General features: G+C 47.9%; 27 non-coding genes across 27 annotated transcripts; 21 read left to right on the forward strand and 6 right to left on the reverse strand.

The window, feature by feature from the left end:
- The first annotated feature begins 258 nt into the window (after positions 1 to 258).
- On the forward strand, positions 259 to 422 carry LOC138413171 (U1 spliceosomal RNA). Its single transcript, XR_011245507.1, has one exon. It is a non-coding gene; the product is annotated as a U1 spliceosomal RNA (small nuclear RNA).
- An 835-nt stretch (positions 423 to 1,257) lies between these two features.
- LOC138413183 (U1 spliceosomal RNA) lies at positions 1,258 to 1,421 on the forward strand. The gene has a single exon (XR_011245519.1). It is a non-coding gene; the product is annotated as a U1 spliceosomal RNA (small nuclear RNA).
- Positions 1,422 to 2,118: 697 nt separating this feature from the next.
- Positions 2,119 to 2,310, reverse strand: LOC138413266 (U2 spliceosomal RNA). The gene has a single exon (XR_011245603.1). It is a non-coding gene; the product is annotated as a U2 spliceosomal RNA (small nuclear RNA).
- Positions 2,311 to 2,491: 181 nt separating this feature from the next.
- LOC138412772 (U5 spliceosomal RNA) lies at positions 2,492 to 2,604 on the reverse strand. The gene has a single exon (XR_011245107.1). It is a non-coding gene; the product is annotated as a U5 spliceosomal RNA (small nuclear RNA).
- Positions 2,605 to 3,339: 735 nt separating this feature from the next.
- LOC138412780 (U1 spliceosomal RNA) lies at positions 3,340 to 3,503 on the forward strand. The gene has a single exon (XR_011245115.1). It is a non-coding gene; the product is annotated as a U1 spliceosomal RNA (small nuclear RNA).
- Positions 3,504 to 4,338: 835 nt separating this feature from the next.
- On the forward strand, positions 4,339 to 4,502 carry LOC138413194 (U1 spliceosomal RNA). Its single transcript, XR_011245530.1, has one exon. It is a non-coding gene; the product is annotated as a U1 spliceosomal RNA (small nuclear RNA).
- Positions 4,503 to 5,211: 709 nt separating this feature from the next.
- Positions 5,212 to 5,403, reverse strand: LOC138413267 (U2 spliceosomal RNA). Its single transcript, XR_011245604.1, has one exon. It is a non-coding gene; the product is annotated as a U2 spliceosomal RNA (small nuclear RNA).
- Positions 5,404 to 5,584: 181 nt separating this feature from the next.
- On the reverse strand, positions 5,585 to 5,697 carry LOC138412773 (U5 spliceosomal RNA). The gene has a single exon (XR_011245108.1). It is a non-coding gene; the product is annotated as a U5 spliceosomal RNA (small nuclear RNA).
- A 735-nt stretch (positions 5,698 to 6,432) lies between these two features.
- On the forward strand, positions 6,433 to 6,596 carry LOC138412891 (U1 spliceosomal RNA). Its single transcript, XR_011245226.1, has one exon. It is a non-coding gene; the product is annotated as a U1 spliceosomal RNA (small nuclear RNA).
- An 835-nt stretch (positions 6,597 to 7,431) lies between these two features.
- LOC138413205 (U1 spliceosomal RNA) lies at positions 7,432 to 7,595 on the forward strand. Its single transcript, XR_011245541.1, has one exon. It is a non-coding gene; the product is annotated as a U1 spliceosomal RNA (small nuclear RNA).
- An 835-nt stretch (positions 7,596 to 8,430) lies between these two features.
- LOC138413216 (U1 spliceosomal RNA) lies at positions 8,431 to 8,594 on the forward strand. The gene has a single exon (XR_011245552.1). It is a non-coding gene; the product is annotated as a U1 spliceosomal RNA (small nuclear RNA).
- A 679-nt stretch (positions 8,595 to 9,273) lies between these two features.
- LOC138412516 (U2 spliceosomal RNA) lies at positions 9,274 to 9,465 on the reverse strand. Its single transcript, XR_011244866.1, has one exon. It is a non-coding gene; the product is annotated as a U2 spliceosomal RNA (small nuclear RNA).
- Positions 9,466 to 9,646: 181 nt separating this feature from the next.
- On the reverse strand, positions 9,647 to 9,759 carry LOC138412775 (U5 spliceosomal RNA). Its single transcript, XR_011245110.1, has one exon. It is a non-coding gene; the product is annotated as a U5 spliceosomal RNA (small nuclear RNA).
- A 735-nt stretch (positions 9,760 to 10,494) lies between these two features.
- Positions 10,495 to 10,658, forward strand: LOC138413003 (U1 spliceosomal RNA). Its single transcript, XR_011245339.1, has one exon. It is a non-coding gene; the product is annotated as a U1 spliceosomal RNA (small nuclear RNA).
- An 835-nt stretch (positions 10,659 to 11,493) lies between these two features.
- On the forward strand, positions 11,494 to 11,657 carry LOC138413016 (U1 spliceosomal RNA). Its single transcript, XR_011245352.1, has one exon. It is a non-coding gene; the product is annotated as a U1 spliceosomal RNA (small nuclear RNA).
- Positions 11,658 to 12,492: 835 nt separating this feature from the next.
- Positions 12,493 to 12,656, forward strand: LOC138413027 (U1 spliceosomal RNA). Its single transcript, XR_011245363.1, has one exon. It is a non-coding gene; the product is annotated as a U1 spliceosomal RNA (small nuclear RNA).
- An 835-nt stretch (positions 12,657 to 13,491) lies between these two features.
- LOC138413227 (U1 spliceosomal RNA) lies at positions 13,492 to 13,655 on the forward strand. The gene has a single exon (XR_011245563.1). It is a non-coding gene; the product is annotated as a U1 spliceosomal RNA (small nuclear RNA).
- Positions 13,656 to 14,490: 835 nt separating this feature from the next.
- Positions 14,491 to 14,654, forward strand: LOC138413038 (U1 spliceosomal RNA). Its single transcript, XR_011245374.1, has one exon. It is a non-coding gene; the product is annotated as a U1 spliceosomal RNA (small nuclear RNA).
- Positions 14,655 to 15,489: 835 nt separating this feature from the next.
- LOC138413238 (U1 spliceosomal RNA) lies at positions 15,490 to 15,653 on the forward strand. The gene has a single exon (XR_011245574.1). It is a non-coding gene; the product is annotated as a U1 spliceosomal RNA (small nuclear RNA).
- Positions 15,654 to 16,488: 835 nt separating this feature from the next.
- Positions 16,489 to 16,652, forward strand: LOC138413249 (U1 spliceosomal RNA). The gene has a single exon (XR_011245585.1). It is a non-coding gene; the product is annotated as a U1 spliceosomal RNA (small nuclear RNA).
- Positions 16,653 to 17,487: 835 nt separating this feature from the next.
- On the forward strand, positions 17,488 to 17,651 carry LOC138413260 (U1 spliceosomal RNA). Its single transcript, XR_011245597.1, has one exon. It is a non-coding gene; the product is annotated as a U1 spliceosomal RNA (small nuclear RNA).
- An 835-nt stretch (positions 17,652 to 18,486) lies between these two features.
- On the forward strand, positions 18,487 to 18,650 carry LOC138413271 (U1 spliceosomal RNA). Its single transcript, XR_011245608.1, has one exon. It is a non-coding gene; the product is annotated as a U1 spliceosomal RNA (small nuclear RNA).
- A 725-nt stretch (positions 18,651 to 19,375) lies between these two features.
- Positions 19,376 to 19,539, forward strand: LOC138413147 (U1 spliceosomal RNA). The gene has a single exon (XR_011245483.1). It is a non-coding gene; the product is annotated as a U1 spliceosomal RNA (small nuclear RNA).
- An 835-nt stretch (positions 19,540 to 20,374) lies between these two features.
- LOC138413282 (U1 spliceosomal RNA) lies at positions 20,375 to 20,538 on the forward strand. The gene has a single exon (XR_011245619.1). It is a non-coding gene; the product is annotated as a U1 spliceosomal RNA (small nuclear RNA).
- Positions 20,539 to 21,373: 835 nt separating this feature from the next.
- On the forward strand, positions 21,374 to 21,537 carry LOC138413049 (U1 spliceosomal RNA). Its single transcript, XR_011245385.1, has one exon. It is a non-coding gene; the product is annotated as a U1 spliceosomal RNA (small nuclear RNA).
- Positions 21,538 to 22,372: 835 nt separating this feature from the next.
- LOC138413294 (U1 spliceosomal RNA) lies at positions 22,373 to 22,536 on the forward strand. Its single transcript, XR_011245631.1, has one exon. It is a non-coding gene; the product is annotated as a U1 spliceosomal RNA (small nuclear RNA).
- Positions 22,537 to 23,371: 835 nt separating this feature from the next.
- Positions 23,372 to 23,535, forward strand: LOC138413305 (U1 spliceosomal RNA). Its single transcript, XR_011245644.1, has one exon. It is a non-coding gene; the product is annotated as a U1 spliceosomal RNA (small nuclear RNA).
- The last annotated feature ends 732 nt before the right edge of the window (positions 23,536 to 24,267 follow it).

A 24,267-nucleotide genomic window follows, 5' to 3' on the forward strand; every position in this document is an offset into this window, starting at 1 on the left:
GGCTTTTCAGGAAGTTTTACTCTGTTTTGGCAAGGGGAATAAAAGGACGGGAGCCAAGAAATGTGATAAATTAATTTATATGTCATTTCACAGCCTAGTCATTTCACAGCAGTGTTTGCTTCACTTCAACAAATCCTGTATCAAAGGAGGACGAGGCGTTACCGAAGGCTTTTGGGCTCTGTGAATATGCATTGCAGGCACCGTGAGCCAAACAACTGTGTCTCAGAGCTAGGGCCCTGTCTCCGGTGCTCCCAACTCATACTTACCTGGCAGGGGAGATACCATGATCAAGAAGGTGGTTCACCCAGGGCGAGGCCCAGCCATTGCACTTCGGTTGTGCTGACCCCTGCGAATTCCCCAAATGTGGGAATCTCGACTGCATAATTTCTGGTAGTGGGGGACTGCGTCCGCGCTCTCCCCTGATCATTATGTTCAATTACAAGAAATGCCGGCAAAAATGTATAGCTCTAGTTTTTACGGCGTGTTTTGTACTCCCAAAGCCACGCATTCACTGATGCCACTGGCTTGTGGTGGATGTTGGAGTGGCATTATAGCCTCTCGGTGACAGTCACCACCTTCACGGTAGGCCTCTCTTTGCTTTCTTATCCCAGTATGCAACATTCCCAACCCTCTGCCAATCAAAAGTAGACACATCTTTATTTCCTCCTGCCCTGGCTAATGTGGTTGGCTTTTGAGCCTGTCATAGCAATACATCCCTGAACTGCATACATTTGGTCCTAAATGCTGCCACCAAGCTTCTCACCAAGTCTCCCAGAAGGTCTTGTGTGAAAACAAGTTTTCATGCTTGACAAAGGCTGAGACGTGTTCTCTCCTCCCCCGAGTTGGCTGTTTTGATCAGTCACGTATGCTAGAAAAACTTGTACTGCCTGCATGCTTGTTTTCCAGAATTCATAGCAGTTGGTGTTGTCTCAGAGACAAAGGCATTGTGTCATCTGGCTTTTGCTGTGATTTCTCAGAGACGGCCAGAGGTTCCCCGGTGGCTTTTCAGGAAGTTTTACTCTGTTTTGGCAAGGGGAATAAAAGGACGGGAGCCAAGAAATGTGATAAATTAATTTATATGTCATTTCACAGCCTAGTCATTTCACAGCAGTGTTTGCTTCACTTCAACAAATCCTGTATCAAAGGAGGACGAGGCGTTACCGAAGGCTTTTGGGCTCTGCGAATATGCATTGCAGGCACCGTGAGCCAAACAACTGTGTCTCAGAGCTAGGGCCCTGTCTCCGGCGCTCCCAACTCATACTTACCTGGCAGGGGAGATACCATGATCAAGAAGGTGGTTCACCCAGGGCGAGGCCCAGCCATTGCACTTCGGTTGTGCTGACCCCTGCGAATTCCCCAAATGTGGGAATCTCGACTGCATAATTTCTGGTAGTGGGGGACTGCGTCCGCGCTCTCCCCTGATCATTATGTTCAATTACAAGAAATGCCGGCAAAAATGTATAGCTCTAGTTTTTACGGCGTGTTTTGTTCTCCCAAAGCCACGCATTCACTGATGCCACTGGCTTGTGGTGGATGTTGGAGTGGCATTATAGCCTCTCGGTGACAGTCACCACCTTCACGGTAGGCCTCTCTTTGCTTTCCTATCCCAGTATGCAACATTCCCAACCCTCTGCCAATCAAAAGTAGACATATCTTTATTTCCTCCTGCCCTGGCTAATGTGGTTGGCTTTTGAGCCTGTCTTAGCAATACATCCCTGAACTGCATACATTTGGTCCTAAAGGCTGCCACCAAGTCTCCCAGAAGGTCTTGTGTGAAAACAAGTTTTCATGCTTGACAAAGGCTTCCAACTCAATTTGGAATCCAGTTCAAGCTCATTGGGATCCCACTGAGAGCCGTGGATGGTCAGGCACAGACGTGTAGTAGACATCTACTGCAGCCATATCAATCCGTAAGGAATTGGGAACCCCTGATCAGAGTTTCTGGATTGTTCTTCAATCAAGACTCAAGGCAAAAGGAGACTGTGCTTATGACGCTGTATCCCTTACACACTGGCTCTCTCTCTCTGCCGGACCATTACCTTCATTTCCTTCACCCGCTGTGAATTGACTTTTGAAACAGGACAATTGTTTGAGTGCTTGGTTTTGTACAAGGTAAGAACAGAGTGCACCGTTCCCAGCGGCACTGCAATGCTAGGTCGATGCGTGGAGTGAAAGGAGCAAGCTCCAAATTTCAGCCCCTCGTGCTAAAAATCGGCTTAATATGTAGTCCTCTTATAGAGGACATATCAGATATTAAACTGATAAGAACAGATACTACACTTGATCTTAGCCAAAAGGCCGAGAAGCGATAACCCCCAAGTGGTGGATGTCCGTGCGGAGCTCTTGGCACAAATCTCACGTGTTGTGGTGCCTCGTACGTACGCACGCATAACAATGGCTGCTGCTTATCGCCTCCGCCCAACCTCTCCTTTGTGGACACATGGTTTCTGAAGTTGGACAGCTCTTTGACTTTTCACAATTTCAAAAGGCTCAGCAATACAGCAAAGCCTGCCAAAAATATATTCAACTCATGGATGTTCCTCTCCACGGAAGTCTTTAGTAAAAGGCGAAAGACTTGTGCGCTTTGAAGAGAAACCAGAGTCAGCATGGCCCTCTGTTCCTGAGCAGCAGAGGAGGCTCTCGGTGACAGTCACCACCTTCACGGTAGGCCTCTCTTTGCTTTCCTATCCCAGTATGCAACATTCCCAACCCTCTGCCAATCAAAAGTAGACACATCTTTATTTCCTCCTGCCCTGGCTAATGTGGTTGGCTTTTGAGCCTGTCTTAGCAATACATCCCTGAACTGCATACATTTGGTCCTAAATGCTGCCACCAAGCTTCTCACCAAGTCTCCCAGAAGGTCTTGTGTGAAAACAAGTTTTCGTGCTTGACAAAGGCTGAGACGTGTTCTCTCCTCCCCCGAGATGGCTGTTTTGATCAGTCACGTATGCTAGAAAAACTTGTACTGCCTGCATGCTTGTTTTCCAGAATTCATAGCAGTTGGTGTTGTCTCAGAGACAAAGGCATTGTGTCATCTGGCTTTTGCTGTGATTTCTCAGAGACGGCCAGAGGTTCCCCGGTGGCTTTTCAGGAAGTTTTACTCTGTTTTGGCAAGGGGAATAAAAGGACGGGAGCCAAGAAATGTGATGAATTAATTTATATGTCATTTCACAGCCTAGTCATTTCACAGCAGTGTTTGCTTCACTTCAACAAATCCTGTATCAAAGGAGGACGAGGCGTTACCGAAGGCTTTTGGGCTCTGTGAATATGCATTGCAGGCACCGTGAGCCAAACAACTGTGTCTCAGAGCTAGGGCCCTGTCTCCGGTGCTCCCAACTCATACTTACCTGGCAGGGGAGATACCATGATCAAGAAGGTGGTTCACCCAGGGCGAGGCCCAGCCATTGCACTTCGGTTGTGCTGACCCCTGCGAATTCCCCAAATGTGGGAATCTCGACTGCATAATTTCTGGTAGTGGGGGACTGCGTTCGCGCTCTCCCCTGATCATTATGTTCAATTACAAGAAATGCTGGCAAAAATGTATAGCTCTAGTTTTTACGGCGTGTTTTGTACTCCCAAAGCCACGCATTCACTGATGCCACTGGCTTGTGGTGGATGTTGGAGTGGCATTATAGCCTCTCGGTGACAGTCACCACCTTCACGGTAGGCCTCTCTTTGCTTTCCTATCCCAGTATGCAACATTCCCAACCCTCTGCCAATCAAAAGTAGACACATCTTTATTTCCTCCTGCCCTGGCTAATGTGGTTGGCTTTTGAGCCTGTCTTAGCAATACATCCCTGACCTGCATACATTTGGTCCTAAATGCTGCCACCAAGCTTCTCACCAAGTCTCCCAGAAGGTCTTGTGTGAAAACAAGTTTTCATGCTTGACAAAGGCTGAGACGTGTTCTCTCCTCCCCCGAGTTGGCTGTTTTGATCAGTCACGTATGCTAGAAAAACTTGTACTGCCTGCATGCTTGTTTTCCAGAATTCATAGCAGTTGGTGTTGTCTCAGAGACAAAGGCATTGTGTCATCTGGCTTTTGCTGTGATTTCTCAGAGACGGCCAGAGGTTACACGGTGGCTTCTCAGGAAGTTTTACTCTGTTTTGGCAAGGGGAATAAAAGGACGGGAGCCAAGAAATGTGATAAATTAATTTATATGTCATTTCACAGCCTAGTCATTTCACAGCAGTGTTTGCTTCACTTCAACAAATAATGTATCAAAGGAGGACGAGGCGTTACCGAAGGCTTTTGGGCTCTGCGAATATGCATTGCAGGCACCGTGAGCCAAACAACTGTGTCTCAGAGCTAGGGCCCTGTCTCCGGTGCTCCCAACTCATACTTACCTGGCAGGGGAGATACCATGATCAAGAAGGTGGTTCACCCAGGGCGAGGCCCAGCCATTGCACTTCGGTTGTGCTGACCCCTGCGAATTCCCCAAATGTGGGAATCTCGACTGCATAATTTCTGGTAGTGGGGGACTGCGTCCGCGCTCTCCCCTGATCATTATGTTCAATTACAAGAAATGCCGGCAAAAATGTATAGCTCTAGTTTTTACGGCGTGTTTTGTACTCCCAAAGCCATGCATTCACTGATGCCACTGGCTTGTGGTGGATGTTGGAGTGGCATTATAGCCTCTCGGTGACAGTCACCACCTTCACGGTAGGCCTCTCTTTGCTTTCCGATCCCAGTATGCAACATTCCCAACCCTCTGCCAATCAAAAGTAGACACATCTTTATTTCCTCCTGCCCTGGCTAATGTGGTTGGCTTTTGAGCCTGTCTTAGCAATACATCCCTGAACTGCATACATTTGGTCCTATATGCTGCCACCAAGCTTCTCACCAAGTCTCCCAGAAGGTCTTGTGTGAAAACAAGTTTTCATGCTTGACAAAGGCTTCCAACTCAATTTGGAATCCAGTTCAAGCTCATTGGGATCCCACTGAGAGCCGTGGATGGTCAGGCACAGACGTGTAGTAGACATCTACTGCAGCCATATCAATCCGTAAGGAATTGGGAACCCCTGATCAGAGTTTCTGGATTGTTCTTCAATCAAGACTCAAGGCAAAAGGAGACTGTGCTTATGACGCTGTATCCCTTACACACTGGCTCTCTCTCTCTGCCGGACCATTACCTTCATTTCCTTCACCCGCTGTGAATTGACTTTTGAAACAGGACAACTGTTTGAGTGCTTGGTTTTGTACAAGGTAAGAACAGAGTGCACCGTTCCCAGCGGCACTGCAATGCTAGGTCGATGCGTGGAGTGAAAGGAGCAAGCTCCAAATTTCAGCCCCTCGTGCTAAAAATCGGCTTAATATGTAGTCCTCTTATAGAGGACATATCAGATATTAAACTGATAAGAACAGATACTACACTTGATCTTAGCCAAAAGGCCGAGAAGCGATAACCCCCAAGTGGTGGATGTCCGTGCGGAGCTCTTGGCACAAATCTCACGTGTTGTGGTGCCTCGTACGTACGCACGCATAACAATGGCTGCTGCTTATCGCCTCCGCCCAACCTCTCCTTTGTGGACACATGGTTTCTGAAGTTGGACAGCTCTTTGACTTTTCACAATTTCAAAAGGCTCAGCAATACAGCAAAGCCTGCCAAAAATATATTCAACTCATGGATGTTCCTCTCCACGGAAGTCTTTAGTAAAAGGCGAAAGACTTGTGCGCTTTGAAGAGAAACCAGAGTCAGCATGGCCCTCTGTTCCTGAGCAGCAGAGGAGGCTCTCGGTGACAGTCACCACCTTCACGGTAGGCCTCTCTTTGCTTTCCTATCCCAGTATGCAACATTCCCAACCCTCTGCCAATCAAAAGTAGACACATCTTTATTTCCTCCTGCCCTGGCTAATGTGGTTGGCTTTTGAGCCTGTCTTAGCAATACATCCCTGAACTGCATACATTTGGTCCTAAATGCTGCCACCAAGCTTCTCACCAAGTCTCCCAGAAGGTCTTGTGTGAAAACAAGTTTTCGTGCTTGACAAAGGCTGAGACGTGTTCTCTCCTCCCCCGAGATGGCTGTTTTGATCAGTCACGTATGCTAGAAAAACTTGTACTGCCTGCATGCTTGTTTTCCAGAATTCATAGCAGTTGGTGTTGTCTCAGAGACAAAGGCATTGTGTCATCTGGCTTTTGCTGTGATTTCTCAGAGACGGCCAGAGGTTCCCCGGTGGCTTTTCAGGAAGTTTTACTCTGTTTTGGCAAGGGGAATAAAAGGACGGGAGCCAAGAAATGTGATGAATTAATTTATATGTCATTTCACAGCCTAGTCATTTCACAGCAGTGTTTGCTTCACTTCAACAAATCCTGTATCAAAGGAGGACGAGGCGTTACCGAAGGCTTTTGGGCTCTGTGAATATGCATTGCAGGCACCGTGAGCCAAACAACTGTGTCTCAGAGCTAGGGCCCTGTCTCCGGTGCTCCCAACTCATACTTACCTGGCAGGGGAGATACCATGATCAAGAAGGTGGTTCACCCAGGGCGAGGCCCAGCCATTGCACTTCGGTTGTGCTGACCCCTGCGAATTCCCCAAATGTGGGAATCTCGACTGCATAATTTCTGGTAGTGGGGGACTGCGTTCGCGCTCTCCCCTGATCATTATGTTCAATTACAAGAAATGCTGGCAAAAATGTATAGCTCTAGTTTTTACGGCGTGTTTTGTACTCCCAAAGCCACGCATTCACTGATGCCACTGGCTTGTGGTGGATGTTGGAGTGGCATTATAGCCTCTCGGTGACAGTCACCACCTTCACGGTAGGCCTCTCTTTGCTTTCCTATCCCAGTATGCAACATTCCCAACCCTCTGCCAATCAAAAGTAGACACATCTTTATTTCCTCCTGCCCTGGCTAATGTGGTTGGCTTTTGAGCCTGTCTTAGCAATACATCCCTGACCTGCATACATTTGGTCCTAAATGCTGCCACCAAGCTTCTCACCAAGTCTCCCAGAAGGTCTTGTGTGAAAACAAGTTTTCATGCTTGACAAAGGCTGAGACGTGTTCTCTCCTCCCCCGAGATGGCTGTTTTGATCAGTCACGTGTGCTAGAAAAACTTGTACTGCCTGCATGCTTGTTTTCCAGAATTCATAGCAGTTGGTGTTGTCTCAGAGACAAAGGCATTGTGTCGTCTGGCTTTTGCTGTGATTTCTCAGAGACGGCCAGAGGTTACCCGGTGGCTTTTCAGGAAGTTTTACTCTGTTTTGGCAAGGGGAATAAAAGGACGGGAGCCAAGAAATGTGATAAATTAATTTATATGTCATTTCACAGCCTAGTCATTTCACAGCAGTGTTTGCTTCACTTCAACAAATCCTGTATCAAAGGAGGACGAGGCGTTACCGAAGGCTTTTGGGCTCTGTGAATATGCATTGCAGGCACTGTGAGCCAAACAACTGTGTCTCAGAGCTAGGGCCCTGTCTCCGGTGCTCCCAACTCATACTTACCTGGCAGGGGAGATACCATGATCAAGAAGGTGGTTCACCCAGGGCGAGGCCCAGCCATTGCACTTCGGTTGTGCTGACCCCTGCGAATTCCCCAAATGTGGGAATCTCGACTGCATAATTTCTGGTAGTGGGGGACTGCGTCCGCGCTCTCCCCTGATCATTATGTTCAATTACAAGAAATGCCGGCAAAAATGTATAGCTCTAGTTTTTACGGCGTGTTTTGTACTCCCAAAGCCACGCATTCACTGATGCCACTGGCTTGTGGTGGATGTTGGAGTGGCATTATAGCCTCTCGGTGACAGTCACCACCTTCACGGTAGGCCTCTCTTTGCTTTCCTATCCCAGTATGCAACATTCCCAACCCTCTGCCAATCAAAAGTAGACACATCTTTATTTCCTCCTGCCCTGGCTAATGTGGTTGGCTTTTGAGCCTGTCTTAGCAATACATCCCTGACCTGCATACATTTGGTCCTAAATGCTGCCACCAAGCTTCTCACCAAGTCTCCCAGAAGGTCTTGTGTGAAAACAAGTTTTCATGCTTGACAAAGGCTGAGACGTGTTCTCTCCTCCCCCGAGATGGCTGTTTTGATCAGTCACGTGTGCTAGAAAAACTTGTACTGCCTGCATGCTTGTTTTCCAGAATTCATAGCAGTTGGTGTTGTCTCAGAGACAAAGGCATTGTGTCGTCTGGCTTTTGCTGTGATTTCTCAGAGACGGCCAGAGGTTACCCGGTGGCTTTTCAGGAAGTTTTACTCTGTTTTGGCAAGGGGAATAAAAGGACGGGAGCCAAGAAATGTGATAAATTAATTTATATGTCATTTCACAGCCTAGTCATTTCACAGCAGTGTTTGCTTCACTTCAACAAATCCTGTATCAAAGGAGGACGAGGCGTTACCGAAGGCTTTTGGGCTCTGCGAATATGCATTGCAGGCACCGTGAGCCAAACAACTGTGTCTCAGAGCTAGGGCCCTGTCTCCGGCGCTCCCAACTCATACTTACCTGGCAGGGGAGATACCATGATCAAGAAGGTGGTTCACCCAGGGCGAGGCCCAGCCATTGCACTTCGGTTGTGCTGACCCCTGCGAATTCCCCAAATGTGGGAATCTCGACTGCATAATTTCTGGTAGTGGGGGACTGCGTCCGCGCTCTCCCCTGATCATTATGTTCAATTACAAGAAATGCCGGCAAAAATGTATAGCTCTAGTTTTTACGGCGTGTTTTGTTCTCCCAAAGCCACGCATTCACTGATGCCACTGGCTTGTGGTGGATGTTGGAGTGGCATTATAGCCTCTCGGTGACAGTCACCACCTTCACGGTAGGCCTCTCTTTGCTTTCCTATCCCAGTATGCAACATTCCCAACCCTCTGCCAATCAAAAGTAGACATATCTTTATTTCCTCCTGCCCTGGCTAATGTGGTTGGCTTTTGAGCCTGTCTTAGCAATACATCCCTGAACTGCATACATTTGGTCCTAAAGGCTGCCACCAAGTCTCCCAGAAGGTCTTGTGTGAAAACAAGTTTTCATGCTTGACAAAGGCTTCCAACTCAATTTGGAATCCAGTTCAAGCTCATTGGGATCCCACTGAGAGCCGTGGATGGTCAGGCACAGACGTGTAGTAGACATCTACTGCAGCCATATCAATCCGTAAGGAATTGGGAACCCCTGATCAGAGTTTCTGGATTGTTCTTCAATCAAGACTCAAGGCAAAAGGAGACTGTGCTACACACTGGCTCTCTCTCTCTGCCGGACCATTACCTTCATTTCCTTCACCCGCTGTGAATTGACTTTTGAAACAGGACAATTGTTTGAGTGCTTGGTTTTGTACAAGGTAAGAACAGAGTGCACCGTTCCCAGCGGCACTGCAATGCTAGGTCGATGCGTGGAGTGAAAGGAGCAAGCCCCAAATTTCAGCCCCTCGTGCTAAAAATCGGCTTAATATGTAGTCCTCTTATAGAGGACATATCAGATATTAAACTGATAAGAACAGATACTACACTTGATCTTAGCCAAAAGGCCGAGAAGCGATAACCCCCAAGTGGTGGATGTCCGTGCGGAGCTCTTGGCACAAATCTCACGTGTTGTGGTGCCTCGTACGTACGCACGCATAACAATGGCTGCTGCTTATCGCCTCCGCCCAACCTCTCCTTTGTGGACACATGGTTTCTGAAGTTGGACAGCTCTTTGACTTTTCACAATTTCAAAAGGCTCAGCAATACAGCAAAGCCTGCCAAAAATATATTCAACTCATGGATGTTCCTCTCCACGGAAGTCTTTAGTAAAAGGCGAAAGACTTGTGCGCTTTGAAGAGAAACCAGAGTCAGCATGGCCCTCTGTTCCTGAGCAGCAGAGGAGGCTCTCGGTGACAGTCACCACCTTCACGGTAGGCCTCTCTTTGCTTTCCTATCCCAGTATGCAACATTCCCAACCCTCTGCCAATCAAAAGTAGACACATCTTTATTTCCTCCTGCCCTGGCTAATGTGGTTGGCTTTTGAGCCTGTCTTAGCAATACATCCCTGAACTGCATACATTTGGTCCTAAATGCTGCCACCAAGCTTCTCACCAAGTCTCCCAGAAGGTCTTGTGTGAAAACAAGTTTTCGTGCTTGACAAAGGCTGAGACGTGTTCTCTCCTCCCCCGAGATGGCTGTTTTGATCAGTCACGTATGCTAGAAAAACTTGTACTGCCTGCATGCTTGTTTTCCAGAATTCATAGCAGTTGGTGTTGTCTCAGAGACAAAGGCATTGTGTCATCTGGCTTTTGCTGTGATTTCTCAGAGACGGCCAGAGGTTCCCCGGTGGCTTTTCAGGAAGTTTTACTCTGTTTTGGCAAGGGGAATAAAAGGACGGGAGCCAAGAAATGTGATAAATTAATTTATATGTCATTTCACAGCCTAGTCATTTCACAGCAGTGTTTGCTTCACTTCAACAAATCCTGTATCAAAGGAGGACGAGGCGTTACCGAAGGCTTTTGGGCTCTGTGAATATGCATTGCAGGCACCGTGAGCCAAACAACTGTGTCTCAGAGCTAGGGCCCTGTCTCCGGTGCTCCCAACTCATACTTACCTGGCAGGGGAGATACCATGATCAAGAAGGTGGTTCACCCAGGGCGAGGCCCAGCCATTGCACTTCGGTTGTGCTGACCCCTGCGAATTCCCCAAATGTGGGAATCTCGACTGCATAATTTCTGGTAGTGGGGGACTGCGTTCGCGCTCTCCCCTGATCATTATGTTCAATTACAAGAAATGCCGGCAAAAATGTATAGCTCTAGTTTTTACGGCGTGTTTTGTACTCCCAAAGCCACGCATTCACTGATGCCACTGGCTTGTGGTGGATGTTGGAGTGGCATTATAGCCTCTCGGTGACAGTCACCACCTTCACGGTAGGCCTCTCTTTGCTTTCCTATCCCAGTATGCAACATTCCCAACCCTCTGCCAATCAAAAGTAGACACATCTTTATTTCCTCCTGCCCTGGCTAATGTGGTTGGCTTTTGAGCCTGTCTTAGCAATACATCCCTGAACTGCATACATTTGGTCCTAAATGCTGCCACCAAGCTTCTCACCAAGTCTCCCAGAAGGTCTTGTGTGAAAACAAGTTTTCGTGCTTGACAAAGGCTGAGACGTGTTCTCTCCTCCCCCGAGATGGCTGTTTTGATCAGTCACGTATGCTAGAAAAACTTGTACTGCCTGCATGCTTGTTTTCCAGAATTCATAGCAGTTGGTGTTGTCTCAGAGACAAAGGCATTGTGTCATCTGGCTTTTGCTGTGATTTCTCAGAGACGGCCAGAGGTTCCCCGGTGGCTTTTCAGGAAGTTTTACTCTGTTTTGGCAAGGGGAATAAAAGGACGGGAGCCAAGAAATGTGATGAATTAATTTATATGTCATTTCACAGCCTAGTCATTTCACAGCAGTGTTTGCTTCACTTCAACAAATCCTGTATCAAAGGAGGACGAGGCGTTACCGAAGGCTTTTGGGCTCTGTGAATATGCATTGCAGGCACCGTGAGCCAAACAACTGTGTCTCAGAGCTAGGGCCCTGTCTCCGGTGCTCCCAACTCATACTTACCTGGCAGGGGAGATACCATGATCAAGAAGGTGGTTCACCCAGGGCGAGGCCCAGCCATTGCACTTCGGTTGTGCTGACCCCTGCGAATTCCCCAAATGTGGGAATCTCGACTGCATAATTTCTGGTAGTGGGGGACTGCGTTCGCGCTCTCCCCTGATCATTATGTTCAATTACAAGAAATGCTGGCAAAAATGTATAGCTCTAGTTTTTACGGCGTGTTTTGTACTCCCAAAGCCACGCATTCACTGATGCCACTGGCTTGTGGTGGATGTTGGAGTGGCATTATAGCCTCTCGGTGACAGTCACCACCTTCACGGTAGGCCTCTCTTTGCTTTCCTATCCCAGTATGCAACATTCCCAACCCTCTGCCAATCAAAAGTAGACACATCTTTATTTCCTCCTGCCCTGGCTAATGTGGTTGGCTTTTGAGCCTGTCTTAGCAATACATCCCTGACCTGCATACATTTGGTCCTAAATGCTGCCACCAAGCTTCTCACCAAGTCTCCCAGAAGGTCTTGTGTGAAAACAAGTTTTCATGCTTGACAAAGGCTGAGACGTGTTCTCTCCTCCCCCGAGATGGCTGTTTTGATCAGTCACGTGTGCTAGAAAAACTTGTACTGCCTGCATGCTTGTTTTCCAGAATTCATAGCAGTTGGTGTTGTCTCAGAGACAAAGGCATTGTGTCGTCTGGCTTTTGCTGTGATTTCTCAGAGACGGCCAGAGGTTACCCGGTGGCTTTTCAGGAAGTTTTACTCTGTTTTGGCAAGGGGAATAAAAGGACGGGAGCCAAGAAATGTGATAAATTAATTTATATGTCATTTCACAGCCTAGTCATTTCACAGCAGTGTTTGCTTCACTTCAACAAATCCTGTATCAAAGGAGGACGAGGCGTTACCGAAGGCTTTTGGGCTCTGCGAATATGCATTGCAGGCACCGTGAGCCAAACAACTGTGTCTCAGAGCTAGGGCCCTGTCTCCGGTGCTCCCAACTCATACTTACCTGGCAGGGGAGATACCATGATCAAGAAGGTGGTTCACCCAGGGCGAGGCCCAGCCATTGCACTTCGGTTGTGCTGACCCCTGCGAATTCCCCAAATGTGGGAATCTCGACTGCATAATTTCTGGTAGTGGGGGACTGCGTTCGCGCTCTCCCCTGATCATTATGTTCAATTACAAGAAATGCTGGCAAAAATGTATAGCTCTAGTTTTTACGGCGTGTTTTGTACTCCCAAAGCCACGCATTCACTGATGCCACTGGCTTGTGGTGGATGTTGGAGTGGCATTATAGCCTCTCGGTGACAGTCACCACCTTCACGGTAGGCCTCTCTTTGCTTTCCTATCCCAGTATGCAACATTCCCAACCCTCTGCCAATCAAAAGTAGACACATCTTTATTTCCTCCTGCCCTGGCTAATGTGGTTGGCTTTTGAGCCTGTCTTAGCAATACATCCCTGACCTGCATACATTTGGTCCTAAATGCTGCCACCAAGCTTCTCACCAAGTCTCCCAGAAGGTCTTGTGTGAAAACAAGTTTTCATGCTTGACAAAGGCTGAGACGTGTTCTCTCCTCCCCCGAGATGGCTGTTTTGATCAGTCACGTGTGCTAGAAAAACTTGTACTGCCTGCATGCTTGTTTTCCAGAATTCATAGCAGTTGGTGTTGTCTCAGAGACAAAGGCATTGTGTCGTCTGGCTTTTGCTGTGATTTCTCAGAGACGGCCAGAGGTTACCCGGTGGCTTTTCAGGAAGTTTTACTCTGTTTTGGCAAGGGGAATAAAAGGACGGGAGCCAAGAAATGTGATAAATTAATTTATATGTCATTTCACAGCCTAGTCATTTCACAGCAGTGTTTGCTTCACTTCAACAAATCCTGTATCAAAGGAGGACGAGGCGTTACCGAAGGCTTTTGGGCTCTGCGAATATGCATTGCAGGCACCGTGAGCCAAACAACTGTGTCTCAGAGCTAGGGCCCTGTCTCCGGTGCTCCCAACTCATACTTACCTGGCAGGGGAGATACCATGATCAAGAAGGTGGTTCACCCAGGGCGAGGCCCAGCCATTGCACTTCGGTTGTGCTGACCCCTGCGAATTCCCCAAATGTGGGAATCTCGACTGCATAATTTCTGGTAGTGGGGGACTGCGTCCGCGCTCTCCCCTGATCATTATGTTCAATTACAAGAAATGCCGGCAAAAATGTATAGCTCTAGTTTTTACGGCGTGTTTTGTACTCCCAAAGCCACGCATTCACTGATGCCACTGGCTTGTGGTGGATGTTGGAGTGGCATTATAGCCTCTCGGTGACAGTCACCACCTTCACGGTAGGCCTCTCTTTGCTTTCCTATCCCAGTATGCAACATTCCCAACCCTCTGCCAATCAAAAGTAGACACATCTTTATTTCCTCCTGCCCTGGCTAATGTGGTTGGCTTTTGAGCCTGTCTTAGCAATACATCCCTGAACTGCATACATTTGGTCCTAAATGCTGCCACCAAGCTTCTCACCAAGTCTCCCAGAAGGTCTTGTGTGAAAACAAGTTTTCGTGCTTGACAAAGGCTGAGACGTGTTCTCTCCTCCCCCGAGATGGCTGTTTTGATCAGTCACGTATGCTAGAAAAACTTGTACTGCCTGCATGCTTGTTTTCCAGAATTCATAGCAGTTGGTGTTGTCTCAGAGACAAAGGCATTGTGTCATCTGGCTTTTGCTGTGATTTCTCAGAGACGGCCAGAGGTTCCCCGGTGGCTTTTCAGGAAGTTTTACTCTGTTTTGGCAAGGGGAATAAAAGGACGGGAGCCAAGAAATGTGATAAATTAATTTATATGTCATTTCACAGCCTAGTCATTTCACAGCAGTGTTTGCTTCACTTCAACAAATCCTGTATCAAAGGAGGACGAGGCGTTACCGAAGGCTTTTGGGCTCTGTGAATATGCATTGCAGGCACCGTGAGCCAAACAACTGTGTCTCAGAGCTAGGGCCCTGTCTCCGGTGCTCCCAACTCATACTTACCTGGCAGGGGAGATACCATGATCAAGAAGGTGGTTCACCCAGGGCGAGGCCCAGCCATTGCACTTCGGTTGTGCTGACCCCTGCGAATTCCCCAAATGTGGGAATCTCGACTGCATAATTTCTGGTAGTGGGGGACTGCGTTCGCGCTCTCCCCTGATCATTATGTTCAATTACAAGAAATGCCGGCAAAAATGTATAGCTCTAGTTTTTACGGCGTGTTTTGTACTCCCAAAGCCACGCATTCACTGATGCCACTGGCTTGTGGTGGATGTTGGAGTGGCATTATAGCCTCTCGGTGACAGTCACCACCTTCACGGTAGGCCTCTCTTTGCTTTCCTATCCCAGTATGCAACATTCCCAACCCTCTGCCAATCAAAAGTAGACACATCTTTATTTCCTCCTGCCCTGGCTAATGTGGTTGGCTTTTGAGCCTGTCTTAGCAATACATCCCTGAACTGCATACATTTGGTCCTAAATGCTGCCACCAAGCTTCTCACCAAGTCTCCCAGAAGGTCTTGTGTGAAAACAAGTTTTCATGCTTGACAAAGGCTGAGACGTGTTCTCTCCTCCCCCGAGTTGGCTGTTTTGATCAGTCACGTATGCTAGAAAAACTTGTACTGCCTGCATGCTTGTTTTCCAGAATTCATAGCAGTTGGTGTTGTCTCAGAGACAAAGGCATTGTGTCATCTGGCTTTTGCTGTGATTTCTCAGAGACGGCCAGAGGTTACCCGGTGGCTTCTCAGGAAGTTTTACTCTGTTTTGGCAAGGGGAATAAAAGGACGGGAGCCAAGAAATGTGATAAATTAATGTATATGTCATTTCACAGCCTAGTCATTTCACAGCAGTGTTTGCTTCACTTCAACAAATCCTGTATCAAAGGAGGACGAGGCGTTACCGAAGGCTTTTGGGCTCTGCGAATATGCATTGCAGGCACCGTGAGCCAAACAACTGTGTCTCAGAGCTAGGGCCCTGTCTCCGGTGCTCCCAACTCATACTTACCTGGCAGGGGAGATACCATGATCAAGAAGGTGGTTCACCCAGGGCGAGGCCCAGCCATTGCACTTCGGTTGTGCTGACCCCTGCGAATTCCCCAAATGTGGGAATCTCGACTGCATAATTTCTGGTAGTGGGGGACTGCGTCCGCGCTCTCCCCTGATCATTATGTTCAATTACAAGAAATGCCGGCAAAAATGTATAGCTCTAGTTTTTACGGCGTGTTTTGTACTCCCAAAGCCACGCATTCACTGATGCCACTGGCTTGTGGTGGATGTTGGAGTGGCATTATAGCCTCTCGGTGACAGTCACCACCTTCACGGTAGGCCTCTCTTTGCTTTCCTATCCCAGTATGCAACATTCCCAACCCTCTGCCAATCAAAAGTAGACACATCTTTATTTCCTCCTGCCCTGGCTAATGTGGTTGGCTTTTGAGCCTGTCTTAGCAATACATCCCTGAACTGCATACATTTGGTCCTAAATGCTGCCACCAAGCTTCTCACCAAGTCTCCCAGAAGGTCTTGTGTGAAAACAAGTTTTCATGCTTGACAAAGGCTGAGACGTGTTCTCTCCTCCCCCGAGTTGGCTGTTTTGATCAGTCACGTGTGCTAGAAAAACTTGTACTGCCTGCATGCTTGTTTTCCAGAATTCATAGCAGTTGGTGTTGTCTCAGAGACAAAGGCATTGTGTCATCTGGCTTTTGCTGTGATTTCTCAGAGACGGCCAGAGGTTACCCGGTGGCTTTTCAGGAAGTTTTACTCTGTTTTGGCAAGGGGAATAAAAGGACGGGAGCCAAGAAATGTGATAAATTAATTTATATGTCATTTCACAGCCTAGTCATTTCACAGCAGTGTTTGCTTCACTTCAACAAATCCTGTATCAAAGGAGGACGAGGCGTTACCGAAGGCTTTTGGGCTCTGCGAATATGCATTGCAGGCACCGTGAGCCAAACAACTGTGTCTCAGAGCTAGGGCCCTGTCTCCGGTGCTCCCAACTCATACTTACCTGGCAGGGGAGATACCATGATCAAGAAGGTGGTTCACCCAGGGCGAGGCCCAGCCATTGCACTTCGGTTGTGCTGACCCCTGCGAATTCCCCAAATGTGGGAATCTCGACTGCATAATTTCTGGTAGTGGGGGACTGCGTCCGCGCTCTCCCCTGATCATTATGTTCAATTACAAGAAATGCCGGCAAAAATGTATAGCTCTAGTTTTTACGGCGTGTTTTGTACTCCCAAAGCCACGCATTCACTGATGCCACTGGCTTGTGGTGGATGTTGGAGTGGCATTATAGCCTCTCGGTGACAGTCACCACCTTCACGGTAGGCCTCTCTTTGCTTTCCTATCCCAGTATGCAACATTCCCAACCCTCTGCCAATCAAAAGTAGACACATCTTTATTTCCTCCTGCCCTGGCTAATGTGGTTGGCTTTTGAGCCTGTCTTAGCAATACATCCCTGAACTGCATACATTTGGTCCTAAATGCTGCCACCAAGCTTCTCACCAAGTCTCCCAGAAGGTCTTGTGTGAAAACAAGTTTTCATGCTTGACAAAGGCTGAGACGTGTTCTCTCCTCCCCCGAGTTGGCTGTTTTGATCAGTCACGTGTGCTAGAAAAACTTGTACTGCCTGCATGCTTGTTTTCCAGAATTCATAGCAGTTGGTGTTGTCTCAGAGACAAAGGCATTGTGTCATCTGGCTTTTGCTGTGATTTCTCAGAGACGGCCAGAGGTTACCCGGTGGCTTTTCAGGAAGTTTTACTCTGTTTTGGCAAGGGGAATAAAAGGACGGGAGCCAAGAAATGTGATAAATTAATTTATATGTCATTTCACAGCCTAGTCATTTCACAGCAGTGTTTGCTTCACTTCAACAAATCCTGTATCAAAGGAGGACGAGGCGTTACCGAAGGCTTTTGGGCTCTGCGAATATGCATTGCAGGCACCGTGAGCCAAACAACTGTGTCTCAGAGCTAGGGCCCTGTCTCCGGTGCTCCCAACTCATACTTACCTGGCAGGGGAGATACCATGATCAAGAAGGTGGTTCACCCAGGGCGAGGCCCAGCCATTGCACTTCGGTTGTGCTGACCCCTGCGAATTCCCCAAATGTGGGAATCTCGACTGCATAATTTCTGGTAGTGGGGGACTGCGTCCGCGCTCTCCCCTGATCATTATGTTCAATTACAAGAAATGCCGGCAAAAATGTATAGCTCTAGTTTTTACGGCGTGTTTTGTACTCCCAAAGCCACGCATTCACTGATGCCACTGGCTTGTGGTGGATGTTGGAGTGGCATTATAGCCTCTCGGTGACAGTCACCACCTTCACGGTAGGCCTCTCTTTGCTTTCCTATCCCAGTATGCAACATTCCCAACCCTCTGCCAATCAAAAGTAGACACATCTTTATTTCCTCCTGCCCTGGCTAATGTGGTTGGCTTTTGAGCCTGTCTTAGCAATACATCCCTGAACTGCATACATTTGGTCCTAAATGCTGCCACCAAGCTTCTCACCAAGTCTCCCAGAAGGTCTTGTGTGAAAACAAGTTTTCATGCTTGACAAAGGCTGAGACGTGTTCTCTCCTCCCCCGAGTTGGCTGTTTTGATCAGTCACGTATGCTAGAAAAACTTGTACTGCCTGCATGCTTGTTTTCCAGAATTCATAGCAGTTGGTGTTGTCTCAGAGACAAAGGCATTGTGTCATCTGGCTTTTGCTGTGATTTCTCAGAGACGGCCAGAGGTTACCCGGTGGCTTCTCAGGAAGTTTTACTCTGTTTTGGCAAGGGGAATAAAAGGACGGGAGCCAAGAAATGTGATAAATTAATGTATATGTCATTTCACAGCCTAGTCATTTCACAGCAGTGTTTGCTTCACTTCAACAAATCCTGTATCAAAGGAGGACGAGGCGTTACCGAAGGCTTTTGGGCTCTGCGAATATGCATTGCAGGCACCGTGAGCCAAACAACTGTGTCTCAGAGCTAGGGCCCTGTCTCCGGTGCTCCCAACTCATACTTACCTGGCAGGGGAGATACCATGATCAAGAAGGTGGTTCACCCAGGGCGAGGCCCAGCCATTGCACTTCGGTTGTGCTGACCCCTGCGAATTCCCCAAATGTGGGAATCTCGACTGCATAATTTCTGGTAGTGGGGGACTGCGTCCGCGCTCTCCCCTGATCATTATGTTCAATTACAAGAAATGCCGGCAAAAATGTATAGCTCTAGTTTTTACGGCGTGTTTTGTACTCCCAAAGCCACGCATTCACTGATGCCACTGGCTTGTGGTGGATGTTGGAGTGGCATTATAGCCTCTCGGTGACAGTCACCACCTTCACGGTAGGCCTCTCTTTGCTTTCCTATCCCAGTATGCAACATTCCCAACCCTCTGCCAATCAAAAGTAGACACATCTTTATTTCCTCCTGCCCTGGCTAATGTGGTTGGCTTTTGAGCCTGTCTTAGCAATACATCCCTGAACTGCATACATTTGGTCCTAAATGCTGCCACCAAGCTTCTCACCAAGTCTCCCAGAAGGTCTTGTGTGAAAACAAGTTTTCATGCTTGACAAAGGCTGAGACGTGTTCTCTCCTCCCCCGAGTTGGCTGTTTTGATCAGTCACGTGTGCTAGAAAAACTTGAGTACAAAACTTGTACTCTGTTTTGTACTCTGTTTTGGCAAGGGGAATAAAAGGACGGGAGCCAAGAAATGTGATAAATTAATTTATATGTCATTTCACAGCCTAGTCATTTCACAGCAGTGTTTGCTTCACTTCAACAAATCCTGTATCAAAGGAGGACGAGGCGTTACCGAAGGCTTTTGGGCTCTGCGAATATGCATTGCAGGCACCGTGAGCCAAACAACTGTGTCTCAGAGCTAGGGCCCTGTCTCCGGTGCTCCCAACTCATACTTACCTGGCAGGCGAGATACCATGATCAAGAAGGTGGTTCACCCAGGGCGAGGCCCAGCCATTGCACTTCGGTTGTGCTGACCCCTGCGAATTCCCCAAATGTGGGAATCTCGACTGCATAATTTCTGGTAGTGGGGGACTGCGTTCGCGCTCTCCCCTGATCATTATGTTCAATTACAAGAAATGCTGGCAAAAATGTATAGCTCTAGTTTTTACGGCGTGTTTTGTACTCCCAAAGCCACGCATTCACTGATGCCACTGGCTTGTGGTGGATGTTGGAGTGGCATTATAGCCTCTCGGTGACAGTCACCACCTTCACGGTAGGCCTCTCTTTGCTTTCCTATCCCAGTATGCAACATTCCCAACCCTCTGCCAATCAAAAGTAGACACATCTTTATTTCCTCCTGCCCTGGCTAATGTGGTTGGCTTTTGAGCCTGTCTTAGCAATACATCCCTGAACTGCATACATTTGGTCCTAAATGCTGCCACCAAGCTTCTCACCAAGTCTCCCAGAAGGTCTTGTGTGAAAACAAGTTTTCATGCTTGACAAAGGCTGAGACGTGTTCTCTCCTCCCCCGAGTTGGCTGTTTTGATCAGTCACGTATGCTAGAAAAACTTGTACTGCCTGCATGCTTGTTTTCCAGAATTCATAGCAGTTGGTGTTGTCTCAGAGACAAAGGCATTGTGTCATCTGGCTTTTGCTGTGATTTCTCAGAGACGGCCAGAGGTTACCCGGTGGCTTCTCAGGAAGTTTTACTCTGTTTTGGCAAGGGGAATAAAAGGACGGGAGCCAAGAAATGTGATAAATTAATGTATATGTCATTTCACAGCCTAGTCATTTCACAGCAGTGTTTGCTTCACTTCAACAAATCCTGTATCAAAGGAGGACGAGGCGTTACCGAAGGCTTTTGGGCTCTGCGAATATGCATTGCAGGCACCGTGAGCCAAACAACTGTGTCTCAGAGCTAGGGCCCTGTCTCCGGTGCTCCCAACTCATACTTACCTGGCAGGGGAGATACCATGATCAAGAAGGTGGTTCACCCAGGGCGAGGCCCAGCCATTGCACTTCGGTTGTGCTGACCCCTGCGAATTCCCCAAATGTGGGAATCTCGACTGCATAATTTCTGGTAGTGGGGGACTGCGTCCGCGCTCTCCCCTGATCATTATGTTCAATTACAAGAAATGCCGGCAAAAATGTATAGCTCTAGTTTTTACGGCGTGTTTTGTACTCCCAAAGCCACGCATTCACTGATGCCACTGGCTTGTGGTGGATGTTGGAGTGGCATTATAGCCTCTCGGTGACAGTCACCACCTTCACGGTAGGCCTCTCTTTGCTTTCCTATCCCAGTATGCAACATTCCCAACCCTCTGCCAATCAAAAGTAGACACATCTTTATTTCCTCCTGCCCTGGCTAATGTGGTTGGCTTTTGAGCCTGTCTTAGCAATACATCCCTGAACTGCATACATTTGGTCCTAAATGCTGCCACCAAGCTTCTCACCAAGTCTCCCAGAAGGTCTTGTGTGAAAACAAGTTTTCGTGCTTGACAAAGGCTGAGACGTGTTCTCTCCTCCCCCGAGATGGCTGTTTTGATCAGTCACGTATGCTAGAAAAACTTGTACTGCCTGCATGCTTGTTTTCCAGAATTCATAGCAGTTGGTGTTGTCTCAGAGACAAAGGCATTGTGTCATCTGGCTTTTGCTGTGATTTCTCAGAGACGGCCAGAGGTTCCCCGGTGGCTTTTCAGGAAGTTTTACTCTGTTTTGGCAAGGGGAATAAAAGGACGGGAGCCAAGAAATGTGATAAATTAATTTATATGTCATTTCACAGCCTAGTCATTTCACAGCAGTGTTTGCTTCACTTCAACAAATCCTGTATCAAAGGAGGACGAGGCGTTACCGAAGGCTTTTGGGCTCTGTGAATATGCATTGCAGGCACCGTGAGCCAAACAACTGTGTCTCAGAGCTAGGGCCCTGTCTCCGGTGCTCCCAACTCATACTTACCTGGCAGGGGAGATACCATGATCAAGAAGGTGGTTCACCCAGGGCGAGGCCCAGCCATTGCACTTCGGTTGTGCTGACCCCTGCGAATTCCCCAAATGTGGGAATCTCGACTGCATAATTTCTGGTAGTGGGGGACTGCGTTCGCGCTCTCCCCTGATCATTATGTTCAATTACAAGAAATGCCGGCAAAAATGTATAGCTCTAGTTTTTACGGCGTGTTTTGTACTCCCAAAGCCACGCATTCACTGATGCCACTGGCTTGTGGTGGATGTTGGAGTGGCATTATAGCCTCTCGGTGACAGTCACCACCTTCACGGTAGGCCTCTCTTTGCTTTCCTATCCCAGTATGCAACATTCCCAACCCTCTGCCAATCAAAAGTAGACACATCTTTATTTCCTCCTGCCCTGGCTAATGTGGTTGGCTTTTGAGCCTGTCTTAGCAATACATCCCTGAACTGCATACATTTGGTCCTAAATGCTGCCACCAAGCTTCTCACCAAGTCTCCCAGAAGGTCTTGTGTGAAAACAAGTTTTCATGCTTGACAAAGGCTGAGACGTGTTCTCTCCTCCCCCGAGTTGGCTGTTTTGATCAGTCACGTATGCTAGAAAAACTTGTACTGCCTGCATGCTTGTTTTCCAGAATTCATAGCAGTTGGTGTTGTCTCAGAGACAAAGGCATTGTGTCATCTGGCTTTTGCTGTGATTTCTCAGAGACGGCCAGAGGTTACCCGGTGGCTTCTCAGGAAGTTTTACTCTGTTTTGGCAAGGGGAATAAAAGGACGGGAGCCAAGAAATGTGATAAATTAATGTATATGTCATTTCACAGCCTAGTCATTTCACAGCAGTGTTTGCTTCACTTCAACAAATCCTGTATCAAAGGAGGACGAGGCGTTACCGAAGGCTTTTGGGCTCTGCGAATATGCATTGCAGGCACCGTGAGCCAAACAACTGTGTCTCAGAGCTAGGGCCCTGTCTCCGGTGCTCCCAACTCATACTTACCTGGCAGGGGAGATACCATGATCAAGAAGGTGGTTCACCCAGGGCGAGGCCCAGCCATTGCACTTCGGTTGTGCTGACCCCTGCGAATTCCCCAAATGTGGGAATCTCGACTGCATAATTTCTGGTAGTGGGGGACTGCGTCCGCGCTCTCCCCTGATCATTATGTTCAATTACAAGAAATGCCGGCAAAAATGTATAGCTCTAGTTTTTACGGCGTGTTTTGTACTCCCAAAGCCACGCATTCACTGATGCCACTGGCTTGTGGTGGATGTTGGAGTGGCATTATAGCCTCTCGGTGACAGTCACCACCTTCACGGTAGGCCTCTCTTTGCTTTCCTATCCCAGTATGCAACATTCCCAACCCTCTGCCAATCAAAAGTAGACACATCTTTATTTCCTCCTGCCCTGGCTAATGTGGTTGGCTTTTGAGCCTGTCTTAGCAATACATCCCTGAACTGCATACATTTGGTCCTAAATGCTGCCACCAAGCTTCTCACCAAGTCTCCCAGAAGGTCTTGTGTGAAAACAAGTTTTCATGCTTGACAAAGGCTGAGACGTGTTCTCTCCTCCCCCGAGTTGGCTGTTTTGATCAGTCACGTGTGCTAGAAAAACTTGTACTGCCTGCATGCTTGTTTTCCAGAATTCATAGCAGTTGGTGTTGTCTCAGAGACAAAGGCATTGTGTCATCTGGCTTTTGCTGTGATTTCTCAGAGACGGCCAGAGGTTACCCGGTGGCTTTTCAGGAAGTTTTACTCTGTTTTGGCAAGGGGAATAAAAGGACGGGAGCCAAGAAATGTGATAAATTAATTTATATGTCATTTCACAGCCTAGTCATTTCACAGCAGTGTTTGCTTCACTTCAACAAATCCTGTATCAAAGGAGGACGAGGCGTTACCGAAGGCTTTTGGGCTCTGCGAATATGCATTGCAGGCACCGTGAGCCAAACAACTGTGTCTCAGAGCTAGGGCCCTGTCTCCGGTGCTCCCAACTCATACTTACCTGGCAGGGGAGATACCATGATCAAGAAGGTGGTTCACCCAGGGCGAGGCCCAGCCATTGCACTTCGGTTGTGCTGACCCCTGCGAATTCCCCAAATGTGGGAATCTCGACTGCATAATTTCTGGTAGTGGGGGACTGCGTCCGCGCTCTCCCCTGATCATTATGTTCAATTACAAGAAATGCCGGCAAAAATGTATAGCTCTAGTTTTTACGGCGTGTTTTGTACTCCCAAAGCCACGCATTCACTGATGCCACTGGCTTGTGGTGGATGTTGGAGTGGCATTATAGCCTCTCGGTGACAGTCACCACCTTCACGGTAGGCCTCTCTTTGCTTTCCTATCCCAGTATGCAACATTCCCAACCCTCTGCCAATCAAAAGTAGACACATCTTTATTTCCTCCTGCCCTGGCTAATGTGGTTGGCTTTTGAGCCTGTCTTAGCAATACATCCCTGAACTGCATACATTTGGTCCTAAATGCTGCCACCAAGCTTCTCACCAAGTCTCCCAGAAGGTCTTGTGTGAAAACAAGTTTTCATGCTTGACAAAGGCTGAGACGTGTTCTCTCCTCCCCCGAGTTGGCTGTTTTGATCAGTCACGTGTGCTAGAAAAACTTGTACTGCCTGCATGCTTGTTTTCCAGAATTCATAGCAGTTGGTGTTGTCTCAGAGACAAAGGCATTGTGTCATCTGGCTTTTGCTGTGATTTCTCAGAGACGGCCAGAGGTTACCCGGTGGCTTTTCAGGAAGTTTTACTCTGTTTTGGCAAGGGGAATAAAAGGACGGGAGCCAAGAAATGTGATAAATTAATTTATATGTCATTTCACAGCCTAGTCATTTCACAGCAGTGTTTGCTTCACTTCAACAAATCCTGTATCAAAGGAGGACGAG

The sequence above is a fragment of the Paralichthys olivaceus genome, chromosome 12 (assembly GCF_024713975.1).
Source record: "Paralichthys olivaceus isolate ysfri-2021 chromosome 12, ASM2471397v2, whole genome shotgun sequence".
Classification (NCBI taxonomy): Eukaryota; Metazoa; Chordata; class Actinopteri; order Pleuronectiformes; family Paralichthyidae; genus Paralichthys; species Paralichthys olivaceus.